The following is a 22282-nucleotide window of genomic DNA, read 5'->3' as shown; positions in this document are numbered from 1 at the left end:
CTGACAGATTCGCGCGTGCGCAGATCAGTCTGAGTTGTAGTGGGTGGAAGTTTACAGCTCTCACGTCAAAAGAGAACAAAACTGGCTTCTGTGGCTCGGAGCTATGAACTGAAATCAAACACATTCACATAAACATGAAGGACTAAAATACGTTATTAGTTTAGTTTTCTGATCTTATTTTCTTTTCGCGTTGTTAGCAATCAAGCATTAATCGTCTTGTAGAACAATGAAATTATTTTTGTCGGTTTGCTAAAGAAATTTGGTTCTTATTAATCTGTTCCCCAGAGGTAGTCAATGTATCTGAATCGAAGTGTTTCATTCCACACTCTAGGCTAATTTTAACTGTTCACTCAATTATAAGCGCACACTTTGATTTTCTGGAACGTATGGCACTATACGATAATAAAGAACCAAACATGAGGTAATACAGAACTGATATAAAAATAAAATTGACACCCCGAAAACCGCACTGAAAAGATTAATACCAACTACTTCACTGTACCAGGTTGCGATGCTCCTGGAGTATTCCCTGATGTCTCTTTCTTTTATGGCACAATGTAAGATCTCTTAACGGTGTATGCGTACGAGTCCGCAGCTCGTGGTCATGCGGTAGCGTTCTCGCTTCCCACGCCCGGGTTCCCGGGTTCGATTCCCGGCGAGGTCAGGGATTTTATCTGCATCGTGATGACTGGGTGTCGTGTGCTGTCCTTAGGTTAGTACAGTTTAAGTATTTCTAAGTTCTCGGGGACTGATGACCATAGATGTTAAGTCCCATAGTGGTCAGAGCCATTTTCACCATTTTGTATGCGTACGAACATACGAAAATGTTCTCTTGAGGATGACCATGCAGGCAAATTTGGTCAGTAGTACTGCACAAAATATTTGCTTCAGATATATTGACAACGTTAAAAGAATTTTACAGATCTGCTCTCCGTGAAGCACAATAATTTTCGATCACAAGACACTTGTCTTGTTCCTCATCTAGGCTTGACGTTATTTCCTAATTTATGTTGCTTACGCCTTAAATTTACAGAATGCTATTCTTTAATACATTACAGGCTGGCAGCACACCCTGTTTTGTCATTTTAACTCTCCATACGTCTTTATATTTATTCCTAGAGTAGAATATAACCTGTCAGTTATACAGTTTCTTAGTTTCACAGATTATCTAGTTAATATTTCATACAGTTAGAAATATACATGAAATAACTTATTGCCCTTACTGCTGGTGTATACAAGGAACTACGTTTTTTCAGTAAATTAGTATTCCTTCTTACTAGCTTTTTGCAGTTCTATGTAGATGTAAACCTGATTGGAAGTGCTACGTAGCAGTGCTGCAGAGTACGAATAAAAAAGAGCAGAGCAAACACCAAGCAAGTGTATCCTACGTCATCGTAGTTGCTCACGGGCAGTAACGCTTGTTTTCTGGCGCTCCCTGGCAACTGCTCAAATAAATCTTTGCTTATGTCCATGCCATTGGGCAGAACTTTGTAAAATCATCTGACGGGTGCACTGAAACGCGCACAGACACAGAAGGGATAGTGAGTCTGGAAAGAGAACTGAACTCTACTTCTCCTCCAGGCGCCGAACAGAACACTACTTCTCCGGCCGTCTCACAGGACCCAGTCCGTCGCCTAGGACCTCCGACAGTTCGCTTTCTCTACACCAGCAGCATATCATGACTTCTGCTCCACTACGCTTGGTAAGATGGCACGAGCTCAGGCAGGCGAATGAGGAGACTCGGAAATTATTGGTAGGCGCGGTGTAAGGACTGAGCATAATTTCAGGACTCATTCAGCTTATTTATTATTGTAGTATGCAAGCACCAGATAACCGACATTTTGAAATAATCACGTAGGCACTGGGCTAGCACAGCTATTTCGTGTTTTGTAAACAGGTAGTTTTACAATTCATGGTACACCCTTCTGGAGGTTGTAGAGGGGGACTTAGTAGCTCAAGGTTTACATAGGAACCCAAGTCCGGAAACGGTTTATTTCCTTGTCACAAGGAAAAGAAGAGCTACTCAGTCGCGTGCTAGATGTTTCTTACGCAGTTCGGCGGTTACGGTAGGCTACCCACATTGACAAATGGTACGATGACTCGATGTCACGTGATGTCCTCTGTTTCCGTCTGCGTTGTTTTCATGCTTCATGGTGACGGGTCAGTTGACATGACGGTGACTAGTACTGCAGTAACAGGAAGGCTAAGCACACGTTCGCAGAGTATACCATTATGTTGTTATTTTACGGTGAAAAAATGGTTCAAATGGCTCTGAGCACTATGGGACTCAACTGCTGAGGTCATTAGTCCCCTAGAACTTAGAACTAGTTAAACCTAACTAACCTAAGGAAATCACAAACATCCATGCCCGAGGCAGAATTCGAACTTGCGACCGTAGCGGTCTTGCGGTTCCAGACTGCAGCGCCTTTAACCGCACGGCCACTTCGGCAGGCTATTTTACGGTGAAGCTCGCCGTAATGGAAGAGAAGCCCAACGTCTGTGCCGTGACTACTTTCCAAATCGTGTGACTCCTTTCACTCCATTTTTGCCAGAGTTGAACAACGGCTGCAGGAAAGTGGGAAATTCACAAGCGATACAGAAAACTGTGGTGCTCCAAGAAGGTGGTGCGCTGTCGTTTTGGAAGAGGAAGCACCTCATGAATTCGAAGGGAACCCATCGATGAGTACTTGAGCCATTGCACGTGACTTGCATGTGTCTGGCTTGTTCACATGAGCGTACCACCGTCAAAGGTACACGCCATGCTCCCGGCGGATTTTGTGCCACGTGTCAATTACTGTACTTGGTTTTTACACCAGTGTGTGTATTTTCCTCAGTTTAAAGCGAATTTTGTTCACCAGCGAAGCGCATTTCAACAGGGAAGGAGTTTTTAAAGCTCGAAATAGCCACATTTTGAATCAAAAATATCCCACAGCCACGTGTGCACGAAGATTTCAGCACACCTTCGGCATAAATGTTTTGGCGGGTATCTGCGAAAGTGGTGTGATTGGGCCGTACATCCTTTCTCCCCTCCTAAAGGAACTCGATATTTCTGCAGCAAGTGATGGCGGTGTTTTTGGAAAACGTGCCATTGGACATTCCAGCATGATGACGTGGCAGTACATTCTGCATTTCGCGACCGAAACCATCTGAACGTAGTCTACAGCGACAGGTGTATCGGTCGGAGTGGACCATATGTTTGGCCACCAAGATCCCCAGATTTAACCCATTTGAACTTCTTTTTGTGGGGCCACATGAAGAGTCTTATAAACGTAGGCTTCCGCCGCCATTATCGCGGTCAATTAAACACCCTGAAGAAGTTCCCTTGTAACTGTGAATGAAACGTCAGTAGTTTTACGTTTTAACAATGAAGAGACTTATTTACTGGGCCCTGTCCAGTCTGTGGAAAATCTGGTTGCACGGATCATGGCTATGACAGAAGTGACTAATCACACACGATGTATCTTGGACAGAGTTTATGCGAACTTACTGCGTAGATACACAGTGTGCACAGAACGTGGTGGTCGTCATATCGAACAGCTTTTTTAATACCACAGTAAATAGGTGTAAAATCTATACATCTTGTTTTCCTTGTAACATGGAAACGAACCGTTTCCGGACTTGGGTTCCTATGTAAAATTTGATCTACTAAATCCTCTCTACAGTCTCTAGAAGAGTGTATCATGAATTGTGAAACACACTGTAGATGATTTATGAGACGTTAACCTAATGCACTCCATTTTATTCCTGTCTTTACCAAGACTTTAGTATTGCTCATGTTCAACAGTCACTTAGCCCGTGTACTCGCTACTTCGGATCCTCAATGAGATCCTATGATTAAATTCACGTCAATATTTTCTAACTGCAGTTTGTAACAAATTAATTTGGTTTTGAACTTTATTTCCTTTCTTAATTAGATGAGCTTCTTGGCAGTAATTAAATATACTAATAGGTGGTCAACCCAAGTCTAACGTTTCTAGTGCCAGTTTGTTAAACAAATATATCCGGTTCGCAGAATTCAGTTAATTGTTCAAATGTGTGTGAAATCGTATGGGACTTAACTGCTAAGGTCATCAGTCCCTAAGCTTACACACTACTTAACCTAAATTACCCTAAGGACAAACACACCCATGCCCGAGGGAGGACTCGAACCTCCGCCGGGACCAGCCGCACAGTCCATGACTGCAGCGCCTTAGGCCGCTCGGCTAATCCCGAGCGGAACTTCAGTTAATTCACGTGAGTCTATCACAACCGAGTGATCACTAATAATTGATACGTGAAATTATCTGACGCCCACGCTCAGAGAATGTCAATGCACCCGCCGACAGTTGTCAATAAGGGGGTGGACTCTATCCTGAGTGGATGCACCTCCCAGTTACGTAACTTAGCATCGAGAAAGGTGGCGCTGAGGTTCAGGAAATAGATTTGCAGATTGACGATATACAACCATGATTTACATTTTTTCCATTTTCCCTAAATCAATAAGAGCGAATGTCGGCACTTTGAAAGGGTGCGCGGTTACGCCCTAGCCGGTGGTTCTAAAATTTTAATTTGTCCGACATGCAGCAAAAGCTTGTACCTTCATTGGATGGTTCTAACTCTCTTTAATTATGGTACTGGGCTACCAAGTGCCTCTCGTACCATATACTGAAGTTATGTGTGCGAGGCAATTCATATAATCCCCAAATTAATTTGATAACTTTTGAAGGAAACAATGTGGGCAACGGATAACTATCCTTGCACACAAAAGCAACGCACACTGGGAGAGGCGGTAACCACTTGCTGTAAGAATGCCTGGCCGGCCGAAGTGGCCGTGCGGTTAAAGGCGCTGCAGTCTGGAACCGCAAGACCGCTACGGTCGCAGGTTCGAATCCTGCCTCGGGCATGGATGTTTGTGATGTCCTTAGGTTAGTTAGGTTTAACTAGTTCTAAGTTCTAGGGGACTAATGACCTCAGCAGTTGAGTCCCATAGTGCTCAGAGCCATTTTTTTGTAAGCATGCCTCATCTAGGGATATAACTACTGTCTCAACCTGATACGAATACTGCCTATGACAATTACTACCATTGAACATCTTTTATGGGGACAGTAACTATCTTTCAAGCTCATTGTTGATTATTGAGTAGATTTGCTTAGGAAAGGGGGTATCATTTTCGGTTACAACTTCATAATTTTTACTGTCATAGACCTGACATTTATTCTTTAAACAAAACTCTCGTTCATTTGACTCTACACACAAATCTAAAAGAGCTATGCAAATGGCCTCTAATTTCATATTACTGTGCACCACACTATGCGAAAGTTGGTGGGATGAACATTCTGCTCTCTCTCTCTCTCTCTCTCTCTCTCTCTCTCTCTCTCTCTCTCTCTCTCTCCCTCTCTAACCGGGCCAAATATCTCACGAACTAAGCAACAAATGAAAAAAACTACAAAGAACGAAACTTTTCTAGCTTGAAGGGGGAAACGAGATGGCGCTATGGTTGGCCCGCTAGATGGCGCTGCCATAGGTCAAACGGATATCAACTGCGTTTTTTAAAAATTGGAACCCCATTTTTTATTACATATTCGTGTAGTACGTAAAGAAATATGAATGTTTTAGTTGGACAACTTTTTCGGCTTTGTGACAGATGACGCTGTAATAGTCATAAACATATGGCTCACAATTTTAGACGAACAGTTGGTAACAGGTAGGTTTTTTAAATTAAAATACAGAACATAGGTACGTTTGAACATTTTATTGCGGTTGTTCCAATGTGATATATGTACCTTTGTGAACTTGTCATTTCTGAGAACGCGTGCTGTTACAGCGTGATTACCTGTAAATACCAAATTAATGCAATAAATGCTCAAAATGGTGTCCGTCAACATCAATGCATTTGGCAATACGTGTAACGATTTTCCTCTCAACAGAGCGTAGTTCGCACATACATTGACAGTACGCTGACGCATGTTGTCAGGCGTTGTCAGTGGATCACGATAGCATATATTCTTCAGCTTTCCCCACAGAAAGAAATCCGGGGACGTCAGATCCGATGAACGTGCGGGCCATAGTATGGTGCTTCGACGACCAATCCACCTGTCATGAAATATGCTATTCAATACCGCTTCAACCGCACGTGAGCTATGTGCTGGACACCCATCATGTTGGATGTACATCGCCATTCTGTCATGCAGTGAAACATCTTCTAGTAACATCGGTAAAACATTACGTAGGAAATCAGCCATACATTGCACCATTTAGACTGCCATCGATAAAATGGGGGCCAATTATCCTTCCTCCCATGCTGCCGCACCATACATTAAACCCCCAAGGTCGCTGATGTTCCATTTGTCGCAGCCATCGTGGATTTTCCGTTACCCAATGGTGCATATTATTACCGCTGTTAGTGAATGACGCTTCGTCGCTAAATAGAACGCTTTCAAAAGTCTGTCATCATCCCGTAATTTCTCTTGTGCCCAGTGGCACTATACACGACGTTCACACTCGTCACCATGCAATTCCAGGTGCATAGAAATATGGTACGGGTGCAATCGATGTTGATGTAGCATTCTCAACAGCGACGTTTTTGGGATTCTCGCGCAATTTGTGTGCTACTGATGTGCGGATTAGCCGCGACAGCAGCTAAAACACATACTTGGGCATCATCATTTGTTGCTGGTCGTCGTTGGCGTTTCACACGTGGCTGAACACTTCCTGTTTCCTTAAACAACGTAACTATCCGGCGAACGGTCCGGACACTTGGATGATGTCGTCCAGGATACCGATCAGCATACATAGCACACGCCCGTTGGGCATTTTGATCACAATAGCCATACATCAACACGAAATCGACCTTCTCCGCAATTAGTAAACGGTCCATTTTAACACGGTAATATATTACGAAGCAAATACCGTCCGCACTGGCGGAATGTTGCGTGAAACCACGTACTTATACGTTTGCGACTATTACAGCGCCATCTATCACAAAGCGAAAAAAGTGGTCCAACTAAAACATTCATATTTCTTTACGTACTACACGAATATGTAATAAAAATGGGGGTTCCTATGAAAAAAAAAACGCAGTTGATATCCGTTTGACCTATGGCAGCGCCATCTAGCGGGCGAACCATAGCGTCATGTGGTTTCCCCCTTCAAGCTAGACGAGTTTCGTTCTTTGTAGTAAAGGTAAAGAATCAGGTTCTCCGCAGAGTCGACGAGGAAAGGAATGTATGGAAGACACAGACAAGATTAAGGGACAGGATGATAGGACACTTGGTAAGAAAAAAAAAATGGCTCTGAGCACTATGGGACTCAACTGCTGAGGTCATTAGTCCCCTAGAACTTAGAACTAGTTAAACCTAACTAACCTAAGGACATCACAAACATCCATGCCCGAGGCAGGATTCGAACCTGCGGCCGTAGCGGTCTTGCGGTTCCAGACTGCAGCGCCTTTAACCGCACGGCCACCTCAGCCGGCACTTGGTAAGACATCAGGGAATAACTTCCATAGTACAAGAGGGATCTGAAGAGATTAAGGACTGTAGGGGGGACAGTGTTTGCTGCCGAAGTAGCCGAGCGGTTCTAGGCGCTACAGTCTGGAACCGCGCGACCGCTACGTTCGCCGGTTCGAATCCTGCCTCGGGCATGGATGTGTGTGATGTCCTTAGGTTAGTTAGGTTTAAGTAGTTCTAAGTTCTAGGGGACTGATGACCTCAGAATTTAAGTCCCGTAGTGCTCAGAGACATTTCAACCATTTTTGGGGACGTGCATTGGAATACATCCAGCAAATAATTAAGGACTTCGGTTTCAAGTACTACTTTTCAGACGAAAATGTAGACACAGGAGAGGATTTTGTGGCGGATCGCGTCAAACGAGTCAGAAGACTAATGACTCAGAAAAAAAAATTAAAAAATATAAAAAATGTGCGAGGACAGAAAAAGGAAGAGCCGATTACACAATGGACGTAGGGAAACGGCGAAGGTGTACTCTTATAGCATAATCCATCACAACACAGTCTTTACAGCGTCACTGCGTCAAATTGGAACTGACTGACAGGATAATATAGAAGAAATCTAGTGGCAAGATACGCGGTTAAACAACGACGCTAACGATTATTATAGCAGCTATAATGACGCCATTAATCACGATACTAAACGAGTAGTGAAAAGGAAAATGCAGGTAATAATCTGTTATACTAGATAGTTAAAAAGATGCAAATTATGAGAAACATAATTACTTTTCTTAATTAGCACTGAGATCCTGCTTACTACTTGCTCTGTCGTGATAAGCCGTGTGTCTGACACACAGACTGCACTAGCAGTCTTAGAGATTATTCCACAAAATTCTGGAAAAGATGTCCATAATAAACTCGCATGATACTTCGATGTAGAGTTTTCTACACACATTCCAGAAAAAGACTGACGCAAGTACGAAGTCATCTATATAATACGTTACGTCAAGATCACTCAATAATCACAATGTTCACACTACCGGTTTCGGCGATTGATTTCCAATTTCAGACGCGATTAATCCACTAACAACATCGATATGATATAAAGAGTGATTCAGCGATTATGTTACAATCTTTCACACTTAAACTCAGGCGAAACATCATCGCACTTCTGAGGTCTATGTTATGCTTTGGCCTTACGTTGCACAAATTGTTTCCAGGTGGACATTCATCCGCCAGATCCATATACACTGAAGCGTCAAAGAAACTGGTATAGGCATACCTACTCAAGTACATCGATATGTAAACAGGCAGAATACGGCGCCGCGGTCGGCAACGCCTATGTAAGACAACAAGTGTCTGGCGCAATTGTTAGATCGGTGACTGCTGCTACAATAGCAGGCATAAAGATTTAAATGAGTTTGAACGTGGTGTTATAGTCGGCGCACGAGCGATGGGACACAGAATCTCCGAGGTAGCGATGAAGCGGTTTTCCCTTACCACCTTTTCACGAGTATAACGTGAATATCAGGAATCCGGTAAAATATCAAATCTCCGACATCGCTGCAGGCGGAAAAGGATCCTGCAAGAGCGGGACCAACGACGACTGAAGAGAATCGTTTAACGTGACAAGTGCAACCCTTCCACAGACTGCTGCAGATTTCAATGCTGGGCCTTCAACAAGTGTCAGCGTGCGAAACATTCAACGAAACATATCGATATGGGCTTTCGAAGCCGAAGGCCCACTCGTGCACCCTTGATGACTGCACGACACAAAGCCTTACGCCTCTCCTGGACCCGTCAACACCGACATTGGACTGTTAATGACTAGAAACATGTTGCCTGGTCGGACGAGTCCCGTTTCAAATTATATCGAGCCGATGGAGGCAACCTCATGAATCCTGGGAGCTGCAAGTCAACAGGGGACTGTTCAAGCTGGTGGAGGATCTGCAATGGTGTGGGGCGTGTGCAGTTGGAGTGATATGGGACTCATGATACGTCTAGATACGACTCTGATCGTTAACCCGTACGTAAGGGTCCTGTCTGATCATCTGCATCCATTCATGTCCATAGTGCCTTCCGACGGACTTGGGCACTTCCAGCAGTACAATGCGACACCCCACACGTCCAGAATTGCTATAGAGTGGCTCGAGGAACAGTCTTCGGAGTTTAAACACTTATGCTGGCCACCAAACACCCCCGACATGAACATTATTGAACATATCTGGGATACCTTGCAACGTGCTGTTCAAAAGAAATTTCCACTTCCTCGAATTCTTACGAATTTATGGTAGTGGAGTCCATTACACGTCGTGTTGCGGCACTTGCGCGTGCTCGCAGGGATCCTATACGATATTATGCAGGCGTACCAGTTTCTTTAGCTCTTCAGTGTATAAGCTGACGCACAGCTCCAGTCGTCAGTTAGGCAGTACCTCAGGATAGTAACTTAACAAATGAATCGGGTACAGTCGCCGCCAAACTGGACTTTATACAAGTGATATTAGTCACTGTTCACTAGATGTCCAAGTGAACCTTGATCTATATAGACACGTGTCATGTTCATATTCCAGTTAAGCATGGAAGAACTTTATGTCAATACATCATTGTAAACTGTTACTAATCTGTGATGTCTTCTACTTTTAACAGTCCTGTTGCCTAAGCTTATATGATCATGTGACAAATCTGTGTAGTTGCTGCGTGCAAGCGAGCCATCTTAAAAAAAAAAAAAAAAAAAATCTGTGGGTACCAGTCCCCTAGAACTTAGAACTACTTAAACCTAACTAACCTAAGGACATCACTCACATCCATGCCCAAGGCAGGATTCGAACCTGCGACCGTAGCGGTCACGCGATTCCAGACTGAAGCGCCTAGAACCGCACGCCCACACCGTCCGGCGAGCCACCTTAATATAACAGCCTTTATTCTGTGGTATGGGGCTCTCTTGCGGCCACATTTATAAGTTCGATGTCAAGTACATTTAGTGAATACAACAGGTGCATTATAACGGCTTCCTTCGAAACACTGCGTGTCCATGAACATGTAAAATGTATTTCTTTGCTTATAATTATTTCCTTTTTTTTCGCGTACGGAAGAATCACTTTATCATTAATGAAGCATTTCAGTCGTCAAAGCGCTCGTGTTAGCGAGACCTCTTCATACAAAGAGTAATCGTAAAGCTTTAGTAAGTAAAGTTACGTAATTATTTATTATTTGTCTGCAGGCACATATAAAGTCTATAATTCCGGTACGCATTAAACTTCCCGCAGCACAGCAGCATAACACGAGGCTGGATGCGCCAAACCAGAATGACGCAGCCCTCCTTCAGTTTGTCAGTGGGCTGTGTAACTTTGTTTCTGGCGCCTCTAGCGCCGTGCTACTGTACTGGGGTTTGGGGATTTGAGTGTGTGCCAGGACTGCAGACATACAATGTACCTGTAAATATACAAATAATTAATTACATTCCTTCATTCTTTGGGGGTGATAAAGTTTTATGATTACCCTCGCAGTGACTGATGAGAATTATTCTTGTCTCCAAAGCAAAGGTGCCGAGCTTTCATTCGTATGATGGAAGACACTATGGATACAGCTCCCTGCGGTATACTTATAAATGTCAGTTCTTGATAGCAATATTACTGTGAACAATAATTTGTAAAGTTGGTAATGAATACTTGATCTTTAAAAAAATGTTATCGTCTATGACGCGGTCTTTGCTCGAGTTAAATCGCAGTGTTTACGAGTGGTTACCATCCATTACGACGGTCCACAGTGGTAATCTAACGTTTTCTTTCGACCTTTTTGTTTTTCCTCACTGTTGATTAATACACTGTAAGTGCTCGCTGCGGTTTACCTTTCGCCAATTGTACACATTGTGGTTTTGCGCTGCCTGAATGTCGCCGAAGTTGTTTACGCCACAAGCGTAGTTCCATGAACAACACTGGTCCCTCAAGTTCCTCACGGAAGTCTGGGTGATCCATTCAGCTGCTTTTGTTGTCATTGTGTTGTTTTGGCATTATTGTCATAATCCATCTAGTAGTGTTACCACGGAATGGTTTCATCGGCATCCTGTACCGTCTCTCGGCATCTCCAAAACTATTTTTTTTTTCATGCAAAGTGTCCTGATGGCTCTTTGTGACACCAACACTTTCACAACATTCCTCTACATCAGTTTAGTTTTTGGTACTCGAATGACAACTATAATGAACCACTAGGAATTCCAAACTGCAGGTTAATTTGATCGTTATTATTTATGTTAATATTATAGATACTTCTTTACTTAAGCTGCAAGAACTTTCGGCGTCTGCTTACTCTTACGCCCTGGTGACATTCACTGCTTCTACTCATAATATAGCGGCTGCTAAGAAGTTTCAGTGCTAATTCCCTCTACTGGTTCTAGCTCATTTGCCGTTGTAACGTTTAATTCGTAATATATTCTTTTGTTTCTCCTTTCTGCGTTGGTGTGGAATCTATTTTTCATTTCATTTTATTACTTCCAGAAACCGTGTTATGTCTTTCTCATGTCAAATACGAAAATTTATGTCATCACCAGACCTCATCTTGTCAATGACTTTGCCATACAATCGTATTCCTATATCTTTCTCTCTTCCAATCCAGCTCCTCTCTCCGTACAAACTAGAGACAAGTGGAAATAATACAGAGCAACATTGCATCCTTTACAATTCCACTGCTACCTCTCACTGCCATTCTTACTTATGCCTTTTGGTTTCCCCGCATGTTGTTTAATGGTTGCGGCATTCGAAGATTCTTCGCAGTTCCAACTATCTGAAATAAATATTGCATGTTTTTACAATCTATAAAACACCGTATTAGCGTAATCATCTCATGTTGTGAAGTGACACCGTAACCCTCCACTGACGAGATTCTGCCAGTTGCCTTTTTCAGTCCCCCATTAATAAACACTTCCAATCTCTTCCGCATATTAGCAAAACTTTTGTGTTATATGTTGAAAATTCCATTGCGCGTCTTTTTTGCGTCTTCTCGGATTTCCTTTAATTCAGGTTTCACATGCTCACTACGAAAAAGAAATTAGTTCATTACATATTATGTGGAGACTAAGTCAAATGCTGCTTTAGATAAATAATTAAAAATTTGTACTGCCATGAAATGGGCTTTTCGTGCCCGCATCTCGTGGTCGTGCGGTAGCGTTCTCGCTTCCCACGCCCGGGTTCCCGGGTTCGATTCCCGGCGGGGTCAGGGATTTTCTCTGCCTCGTGATGGCTGGGTGTTGTGTGCTGTCCTTAGGTTAGTTAGGTTTCAGTAGTTCTAAGTTCTAGGGGACTTATGACCACAGCAGTTGAGTCCCATAGTGCTCAGAGCCATTTTGGGCTTTTCGTATCCTCACCACCGTTTCGCTACAGTCAGATCTTTACTTGTTAGTACAAGAATATAGCCTTCCTCATAGAATATCATGGGCTCCGGAAGCATTTATTGCACAAACTCAGTTTACCTTACACATACAAGCATTACGTGCTCAGTGCCACGGATAAAAGAAAGAAGAAAGATTAAGGCCATCAAGCCCTTTGTTACATCGGCCCAGGTTTTCGCACATGCAGTACCTTTTTCACATGATAATTAACTAACAACTAACGATTTTAATATGACAAACAGTATTAAAATGATTGAGTGTCCATAGCGACAATGTGAGTATATAATACAGAGTACGAACATATGAGTTGGTACTGGCAGTACTTCTGCTACTGCTGCTGCTGCCACTAATAATGTAATAATAATAATAATAATGACAATAATAAAATTAATGATAGCAACAGACTTAAAAAGAACTTATAGGTGTACAACATAGATGTTTTCTGATGTAAGGAAATCGATCATCCCCTTTCAGCCAAGTTAACTCAGCAACTGCCTCAAGTGATTTAGTGAAACTACAGAATGTATGACAAAACTGGGATATGTACCGCAGTCCTCCGATGAATATAAGGAGCTACGTCGACTCCATGTTTCTGGATTTCGAAAATGTTTTGGTTTACTGCTACATTTGCAGCATTTAAAGAAAATAAGTTGCTATGGGATATCTAAACAGGTTTACTATTCTGCTCGAACAGTCCACGGGTGTACTGCCGGTTCATAGTGTCCAACGGGCACAATATTTCGGCGATCAGACATGTCGCCGTCGTCAGGTGCGCTGACGAACTGAGCTCCTGAGCGCGGGCGGCCGTCTTAAATCCCCTCCCCTCGCGAGGCGTTCTCTCCGCGGTCCACGCCCACGCGTCAGCGGTCGGTGAGACGTTAGCGTCGGCGTTTGTGGTGGCGTCGGTGTAATTGCCTCGTCCGCCCCAGTCGCCCGTTCGTTTCCTTTGCTGAGCGTATTTTTAATTAGACTCAATGCTGGTTCCCATGACCTGCTGAGGTTGTAGCCGCAATCTCGGTTGATGAGTCCGTCCCTTCGAAAGCCTCTCTAACGACGCTGTCCCAGTATTTAGATGTCTGTGCCAGGACCCTGGTATGTTGGTAGTGCATTTCGTGGTTTTCGGACAAACAGTGCTCTGCGACCGCCGAATTGTTGGGGTACCGAAGATGAGTGTGCCTCTCATGTTCTCGGCAACGATCTTCGATGGTGCACACTGTCTGTCCAATATAAGTCTTCCCACATTGACACGGAATCTGGTATATGCCTGCCTTCAGCAAACAGAGATTGTCTTTGACAAAAAATGTTCAAATGTGTGTGAAATCTTACGGGACTTAACTGCTAAGGTCATCAGTCGCTAAGCTTACACACTACTTAACCTAAAACATCCTAAGGACAAACACACACACCCATGCTCGAGGGAGGACTCTAACCTCTGCCGGGACCAGCCGCACACGTCTTCGACACTTCCCAATAATGCCGCGTTTTATTTAGTGCGCAAAAGACAGTTCCTATTCGGTGTTTCCTCAATATTCGTCCTATTTTCCCCGATAGTGCGCCAGTGTACGGTATATAGGCAGTGGTTATCTCTTTCTCCGTGCCTTCTTCCGTCTACCCGCTGTACTGTAGAGGTGGGGCGGAGAGCGCGTCTGATCTGCCATTCCGAGTACCCGTTTTTCCGGAATACAGCTTTGAGGTGTTCCAGCTTTTGGGGCAGACTCTGCATCAGACATGGTGCGCGCCCTGTGCACCTGTGTTTCTAGCATCCAATTCCTCTGCGCAGGGTGGTGGCTTGCAAATACATGTCGGCGTGCGTTTTCTTCATACATACCCCGTGGCCCAGGGTGCCATCCGCTCTTCTTTTCACCATGACGTCCAGAAACGGTAATCTTCCTTCTGCTTCGGTCTCCATAGTGAATTTGATGTTCGGATGTATGGAGTTCAGGTGCGTAAGGAGGTCTAGGAGCTTGTCCCTTCCATGGGGCCAGACCACGAACGTGTCATCCACATAACGTAGAAAACAAGTAGGTTTCCATTTGGATGACGCCAAAGCATCCGCCTCGAAGTACTTCATACAGAAATTCGCGACAACATGGGAGAGTGGGCTCCCCATTGCGACTCCTTCTGTTTGTTCATAGTATTCTCCATTAAACAGAAAATACGTGGATGTCAGAACGTGCTAGAAAAGGTCGGTCGTCTTCTCGTAAAATTTCTGTGCAATAAGCTCAACTGACTCTCGAAGAAGCACCCTGGTGAACAATGAAACAACGTCAAAACTCACCGGGATGTCTGAGTCTTTCAGCATGAAGTTGTCGAGACGTTTTACGAAATCCACCGAATTACGAACGTGATGAGGGCATTAACCCACATAAGGGCTTTGTAATTCTGCCAGGTATTTGGCCAGCAAATATGTAGGTGCCCCAATGTTGTTGACAATTGGGCGTAACGGCACCCCTTCTTTGTGGACTCTAGGGAGTCCATAAAGTCTTGGCGGTACAGGTCCTTGAGGTGTCAATTTCTTGGCAACACCATCTGCTAAATCTGCGTCCTTGAGAAGAGCTCTAGTCTTGTTCTCCACTTTCTTTGTGGGGTCAGCGTTGATCTTCCAGTAACATTCGTCATTTAACAGGCTCTGCATCTTCACCATGTAGTCCTTATGGGAAAGAACAACCGTAGCATTGCATCCAACTGCCAACACTACACAAGCGAATATTTCTACAATGAGTCCAACCAGCCACAGACTGCACACAGCAGAGCCAGTGATTTTCATACAGAGCGGTACGTGGCGTTACCAACACAAAAACCTAAACAGGTTACTTACATAGCCCCCATGCTCCAGACAAAAAATTTTACGAATTGTTTTGGGCAGTGTCCAATACTGATTTGAAATTTTTTTTAATGATTACGATAACAAAGATGTCAAATGCACACAGTTATTAATACACTGTTGGTCAAAAGCAAAAAAAGTCCTCACAGTCCATAAAGACAGTCCTGATCATTCATCACAGTAGCAATTGCAGTTTTTTTTCTCAAAGTTTGAGCAGTAAAAGAAAATGGACACGGAAGTTTTCATTCCTGACGATTTAGTTAATAAGCTCATCTGGTACATTCATTTCGGCTACGCACAATTTGTTCCACGAAAATGTTATCATATTCTTCGGACGACTTGTTATTTTAACAATATGGAAAAGAGAATTCGGAGAGCGCTGTCAATTTGTAAACTTTGTCAAAAAGCTAAACCATCTAGCATCTCTCATCGTGCTCCGTTTTTTTCCTATCATTCCTTCTAAATTATAACGTAGAAGCTTACCAGCACAGTCATTCATAATTTTTCTAAGGCGACGATTCAAAGCTAATTAAGTTTCTTGACTATTAACCCATGTTGACACATGTTATGAACGATTATTGTGTATAGTCGTGTATTGTTATGGTTGATTAAGGAAATGAAAGGAAGGGCCATAGTTAACAGCGTAGCATACATACACTATCAGATCAGTAGTATTCGGTCACCTGTTAATGGAAATTAACTTCGGGTGTGTCCGCATTTCCCGTTAAGACTCTGCTGGGGACGCTGTTAGTGGTATATCTAAGTGTCTCTGGATGAACGGCGACCTATTCTTCAAGATTCGAAGCCATCAAATCAAATAATGTTGGACGCTGGGGTCTGGAGAGAATTCAACGTTGTGACTCTCCCCGAAGATGTATCACTGGTTCAGATCGGGACTCGGGGACAGTCCACATCAGGAATGTTACTGTGCACAAGTCATTGCCTCATAAATGTTGCTTCATACTAGGATGCATTGCCATGCTGATATAAGCATCGAATGGTTCAAATGACTCTGAGCACTATGGGACTTTACATCTGAGGTCATCAGGCCCCTAGAACTTAGAATTACTTAAACCTAACTAACCTAAGGACATCACACAGATCCGTGCCCGAAGCAGGATTCGAACCTGCGACCGTAGCAGCCGCGTGGTTCCGGACTGAAGCGTCTAGAACCGCTAAGCCGCAACGTCCGGCTATAAGCGTCATCGGCTCCGAACTGACCCTCTAGTGCACGCAGTACAATGTACTGTAAAATGTATTAATATCCTTCTGCAATCAGCTTTTTCTTAAGCGTAATAAGGGGACCACAGCCTAACCAACAAAGACACGCCAATACCGAAACACCACCTCCTCCGTATACTTCACGGTTGGCACTACACATGAAGGCAGACAACATTCTCCAGGTATTCGCCGAAGCCAAACCCTTCTTACGGATTGCCAGAGGGTACAGCTCTGTTCATCATTCCAAATCACTCCTTTCCAATCATCCACTGTCAAGTGAAGTCGCTCCTTACACCACCTCAAGTATCGCTTAGCATTCATTACAGAAATGTGTGCCTTTTGGAGAGCTGCTCGACCGTTGCACCCTACTCTTTTTTACCTCCCTCCGAGCTGTCAGTTCCTGGCTGAACTGCTGGTAGCTTTTTGGAGCTTCCAAGTTATTCTTTCCGCTGATCTCGTGCGATTTTTACAACCACGCTCGGCAACGTACGACGGTCCCCATCCGTCAGTACACGAGGTTTTTCCTGGACTTGGTTCAGCTGTGTTTGGAAAATTTGGAAATTTGTAGTAAGGTCTTATGAGACCAAACTATTTAGCTCATCTGTCCCTAAGCCTACACACTACTTAATCTAACTTTAACTTACGCTATGGACAACACATACACCCAAGCCCGAGGGAGCACTCGAACCTCCGACGGGGGCAGCCGTACGGACAGCCGTTCGCGTTTCCACCTCACGATCACACCACCAACAGTCAACTCGGGTGTTGTAGAAGGGTTGAAATGTCGCTGATGGAGTTGTTTCGCAGGTGAAATCCAACGCGTAGTCCACGTTCAAAGTCACTGAGCCATACTGACTGACACATTATTTTGTTACTGCGTCTCCATTGGCAGTACAGTACTCCTCGCCTTTTCTTTTATACTGGCGAGTCGGCCACTCGTGACATCTAGTGTTCAACTCCGCATTACACATGGTTGTGCGGATACTTTTCATCAGACAGCGTAGTTCATTTCTCTCCAATAGAACCAAGGCGACCAAGTACACGAGCTGGATCAATATTAGTATTAATACAATGCTAAAATATTGTTGGACAACAGACAGAACTTCGGCGTGCAGTCTCTTAATCAAGAATTGCATCTGAGCCTCCCTATGTTACCTGCCAAACAATGGCAATTAAAAATTTCTTGCATTACCATTTAACTCCGGTGCGAGAGAGAGAATATTAGCATACATTAATGACAGCAATTTTAAGTCATGTTTCTGAAAAATACAGTTAAACAAATAACACCAATAATTCGGTCAAACGTAATTCAACAGTAAAGAGAAATTAGTTATTTCGGCAGCAATCTCACAAAACTACCACGTGTAAACCAGTGGTACTGCAAAGGTTTAGCAGAACGCTCGAATGTCGGGTGGCGACTGTGCGAGAAGGTGAGACGAATAATTAACTTTGGTGAATGACGTCGAAGCGCAATTCATTGGAAGTAGTGCGATGGGGAGCATGTCAGATTAGCTTAGATTAGATTAGATTTACGTTCATTCCAATTGATCCGTAGTGAGGAGGTCCTTAAGGATGTAGAACATGTCAGAAAATAACAATACATAACAAATATTTACAATTCAAACAAATAAGCTAATGTACCATTCCACAGGTCCCAAGTGGAATGATCGTCATTTTTTAATGAACAGCATATGAAAGAATCATTTTACAAATACTAATCCACTGAATTTAAAATAAAAGTTCTTCTTAATTTATTTATAAGGTAGTAAACGTGTAATACAACTACTATAATACTTATTTACAATGAACACATTACTGCACTGAAATGGTACAGAAGTTAGAGTGTACTTGCACACACACACACACACACACACACACACACACACACACACAAACACACTTATTTACAATGAACACATTACTGCACTCAGGTGGTTCTACTGAGAAATTCATCAATGGAGTAGAAGGAGTTGGCCACCAATAAATCCTTTAGGCTTCTCTTAAACTGAATTTCATTGGTTGTTAAGTTTTTTTATAGCTACCAACAAATTATTGAAAATGTGTGTTCCTGAATAATGCACACTTTTTTGTACAAGACTAAGTGACTTTAAATCCTTGTGAAGATTATTCTTATTTATAGTATTGATTCCATAAATTGAGTCCGCAGCTCGTGGTCGTGCGGTAGCGTTCTCGCTTCCCACGCCCGGGTTCCCGGGTTCGATTCCCGGCGGGGTCAGGGATTTTCTCTGCCTCGTGATGACTGGGTGTTGTGTGCTGTTCTTAGGTTAGTTAGGTTTAAGTAGTTCTAAGTTCTAGGGGACTGATGACCATAGATGTTAAGTCCCATAGTGCTCAGAGCCATTTTAACGATAAATTGAGCTGTTGGTTTGAAAAAGTGATATATTTTTAATGACAAATTTCATTAAAAAATAAATATATTGGGAAGCAGTAGTTAGTATCGCTAGTTCCCTAAATAGGCTTCTGCAGGATGTTCTTGAGTTCACACCACATACAACTCTTACTGCACGTTTTTGTGCCCGGAAAACTTTAGCTTGGCTTGATGAATTACCCCAAAAAATACTCCCATATGACATTATGGAATGAAAGTAAGCATAGTATGCCAGCTTTTCCATTTGTATATCCCCTATGTCTGACAAAATTCGCACTGCAAATAGAGATTTGTTAAGATGCTTCAGCAGTTCTGTGGTGTCCTTTTCCCAGTTGAATTTATTATCAGGCTGTAATTCCAAGAATTTAACACTGTCCACTTCTTGTATCTGCTTGTCATCGTATGTTAGGCATATACTCGTGGGACACCCCTTACAAGTTCTGAACTGCATGTAGTGTGTTTTTTCAAAGTTTAGTGACTTAGAAATTGGCTAGGAACCAGTGATTAAAGTCCACAAATATTTTATTAGCTGATTTTTCTAAGACTAAACTTGATTTGCTATTTATTGCAATGTTTGTATCATCGACAAACAAAACGAACTTGGCATCTGGTAATGTTACTGATGAAAGGTCATTGATATACACAAGACAAAGTAAGGGCCCTAAAATGGAACCTTGTGGGACCCCACATGTAATTAGTTCCCAGTTGGATGAGGCCTGATAGCTTGATACATGTCTCTTTCCTAATAACACCCTTTGTTTCCTGCCAGAGATATAAGATTTTAAACATTTTGCAGCATTTCTTTTACACTGTAATATTCTAATTTACTTAAAAGGATATTGTGATTTACACAGTCAAATGGCTTTGACAGATCACAAAATATACCACTACCCTTTAGAAATCCGAACTGTAATTTTGACAGTATGTTATTTGAGATAAGATGGTTATAAAGCCGATTGGACATTACATTTTCTAAAATTTTTGAGAATGCTGGCAAAAGTGAAATTGGACGGGAATTTGATGCTATTTCTTTATCTCCCTTCTTAAACAATGGCTTAACTTCAGCATATTTTAACGATTCAGGAAATATTCCACTGATAAACGACTGGTTACACAGATAGTTTAATATGTTACTTAACTCATAATCACATTCTTTAATTAGCTTTGTTTATATTTCAACAAAGGCAATTCAAAGTCACACCGTTCGTTCTTCTGCTGTCCAAAGATTGCGTTAACAGTAGCTAACCACATTGCACTGTGGGGATTCAAAATGTTCAGCCAGAGAGTGCAAGAACGGCAGCATACTCGTGCACATCAGCGGGAGGACGCTGGCTGGAGCTCCAGGATATTCTCCAGAGGTGCGCTGGTATTCGCAGTTCTATGCTGCGCTGGGAGCTGCGTTGCAAGGAGAAAGGAATTCTCACAATCAACAACACACCTCGTTTGTTCTGCTATCTTGGTGCTCTGGATAATAATAGACTCCTTATCGTTGTTATGTTTGCTATACCAACTGGCACATCTATTTACAACCCACAAAATATATTTTACCTTGTAACAGGAATTCTTGTTCCTGAATCGATCATTGTTTTTATTTATCTACACTGTTTCATGAATTTCAAACTACGGCTAAGTTCCATTAAATTCGTTCTGTAACTTCAAAATATCTTGTCTAGCTGCAATACATTTATTTACGATTCGGACGCGTTTCACGTTTTATTTTAAAGACGCTTTCAGTCCATTTCTTCAGGAAAATAGAGATTTGTTTTTACCTATAGATTTGGGGCAGTTCACACCATAATTTTTGCGTGAATGAAATGTTACTTACCGTTACTCATCCGTATTGCCAAAATATGGTCGTAGGTTTCATTACACTTTTGAAAAATGGGCACATAATCCTTTCAAGATCTTTTGGTTTTGCAGTTTTCATAGCTCGTTTTTCGTAAGGTAAATGATGTGAAAAAAAAAACATCACTGCTGATTTGGTGCGAATTTCGGATTTCTCTCATGAGAACTGCAAATATTATCTTCGTAACATTTCTACTCCTTCCTCCACTCCCCCTCCGCCTAACCATTAAAGGATTTTGGAATCAAAGTCAAAGCTGTGTAAGATTGATAGAAATTTATTTACTCTAATGACTGACAAAAATCATTACAAAAATTAAAAGTCAAACCAAACTGCAAAATAACGCTAACACAATGAGGGGGTACTGAAAGTATGGAAAACTGTATGAAAAAAGTGCAACAAGATCTGCTATTCTGGGACAGCTCGCAAAATCAAAGTTAACGTTACAACAAATGCCACAAATTACGACCAACGTTATCAACACAAGTTTCATGGCAAAACGAGAATATACCAGTTTATGAGTTCCACAGCAATTGCAACACATACATTTCTCCAAAATAAAATCAGCGAACCGTCCAGCCATCAGCATCAAACGACGGCTGGGGGACGGGTGTTCTTCACAGTAGACGGGGATCGATTGACCTTGAAACATCTCTTTCCAGATCTCTCTACTTTCAAAACAAACTATTTGGAGGGAATGACTCAATGCTGTCTCCAGTGTGATAGAGGACGACATCGCTTGTTTCATTAAAAAATGGGGAACGCTGCAGAAACTTCTCACACTTTACGTAAAAAATGCACCTTAACTAATAGGCTGATGGTACCGGTATGGAGCAGTGTCACAACGATTGGTCGGCTTATCCATGCCAAGTATACTCAGTTCGATTGGGTACACCAAATTGTGAATGGAAAGCAACAGACTTTTCCACACTGGTTGGCTGTCATCTCTATGTCTTATCCTTTGATTTCCGAACAGAATAGGCAAGAATGTGAGGCGTCAGTTATCCCCTGGGAATAGTAGTTGCTGCTTCACCTCACGCCTATAGGGCCCGCTGACATTGCTGACAAAGGCACGGAGCAGACCGAAGCCTTACTTTCGCGAATACTACCCGACTCCCAGGGTACATTAGCCCTTCGCAATGAGACTCAGTAGTTGCAGAGAGGACCCAAGACCACACCGGGAGAACGCCTTCCCA

General features: G+C 42.8%; 1 protein-coding gene across 1 annotated transcript in view; it reads left to right on the top strand.

Annotated features, from left to right (window-relative positions):
- LOC124594735 (ATP-binding cassette sub-family C member 4-like) overlaps nt 1-22282 on the top strand; it is a 279421-nt gene that overhangs the window by 20686 nt on the left and 236453 nt on the right. The window lies entirely within an intron of this gene.

This window comes from Schistocerca americana, chromosome 2 (genome assembly GCF_021461395.2).
Source record: "Schistocerca americana isolate TAMUIC-IGC-003095 chromosome 2, iqSchAmer2.1, whole genome shotgun sequence".
Classification (NCBI taxonomy): Eukaryota; Metazoa; Arthropoda; class Insecta; order Orthoptera; family Acrididae; genus Schistocerca; species Schistocerca americana.
Note: the sequence above shows the minus strand (reverse complement) of the source record. Positions and strands in the feature narration are given on the sequence as shown.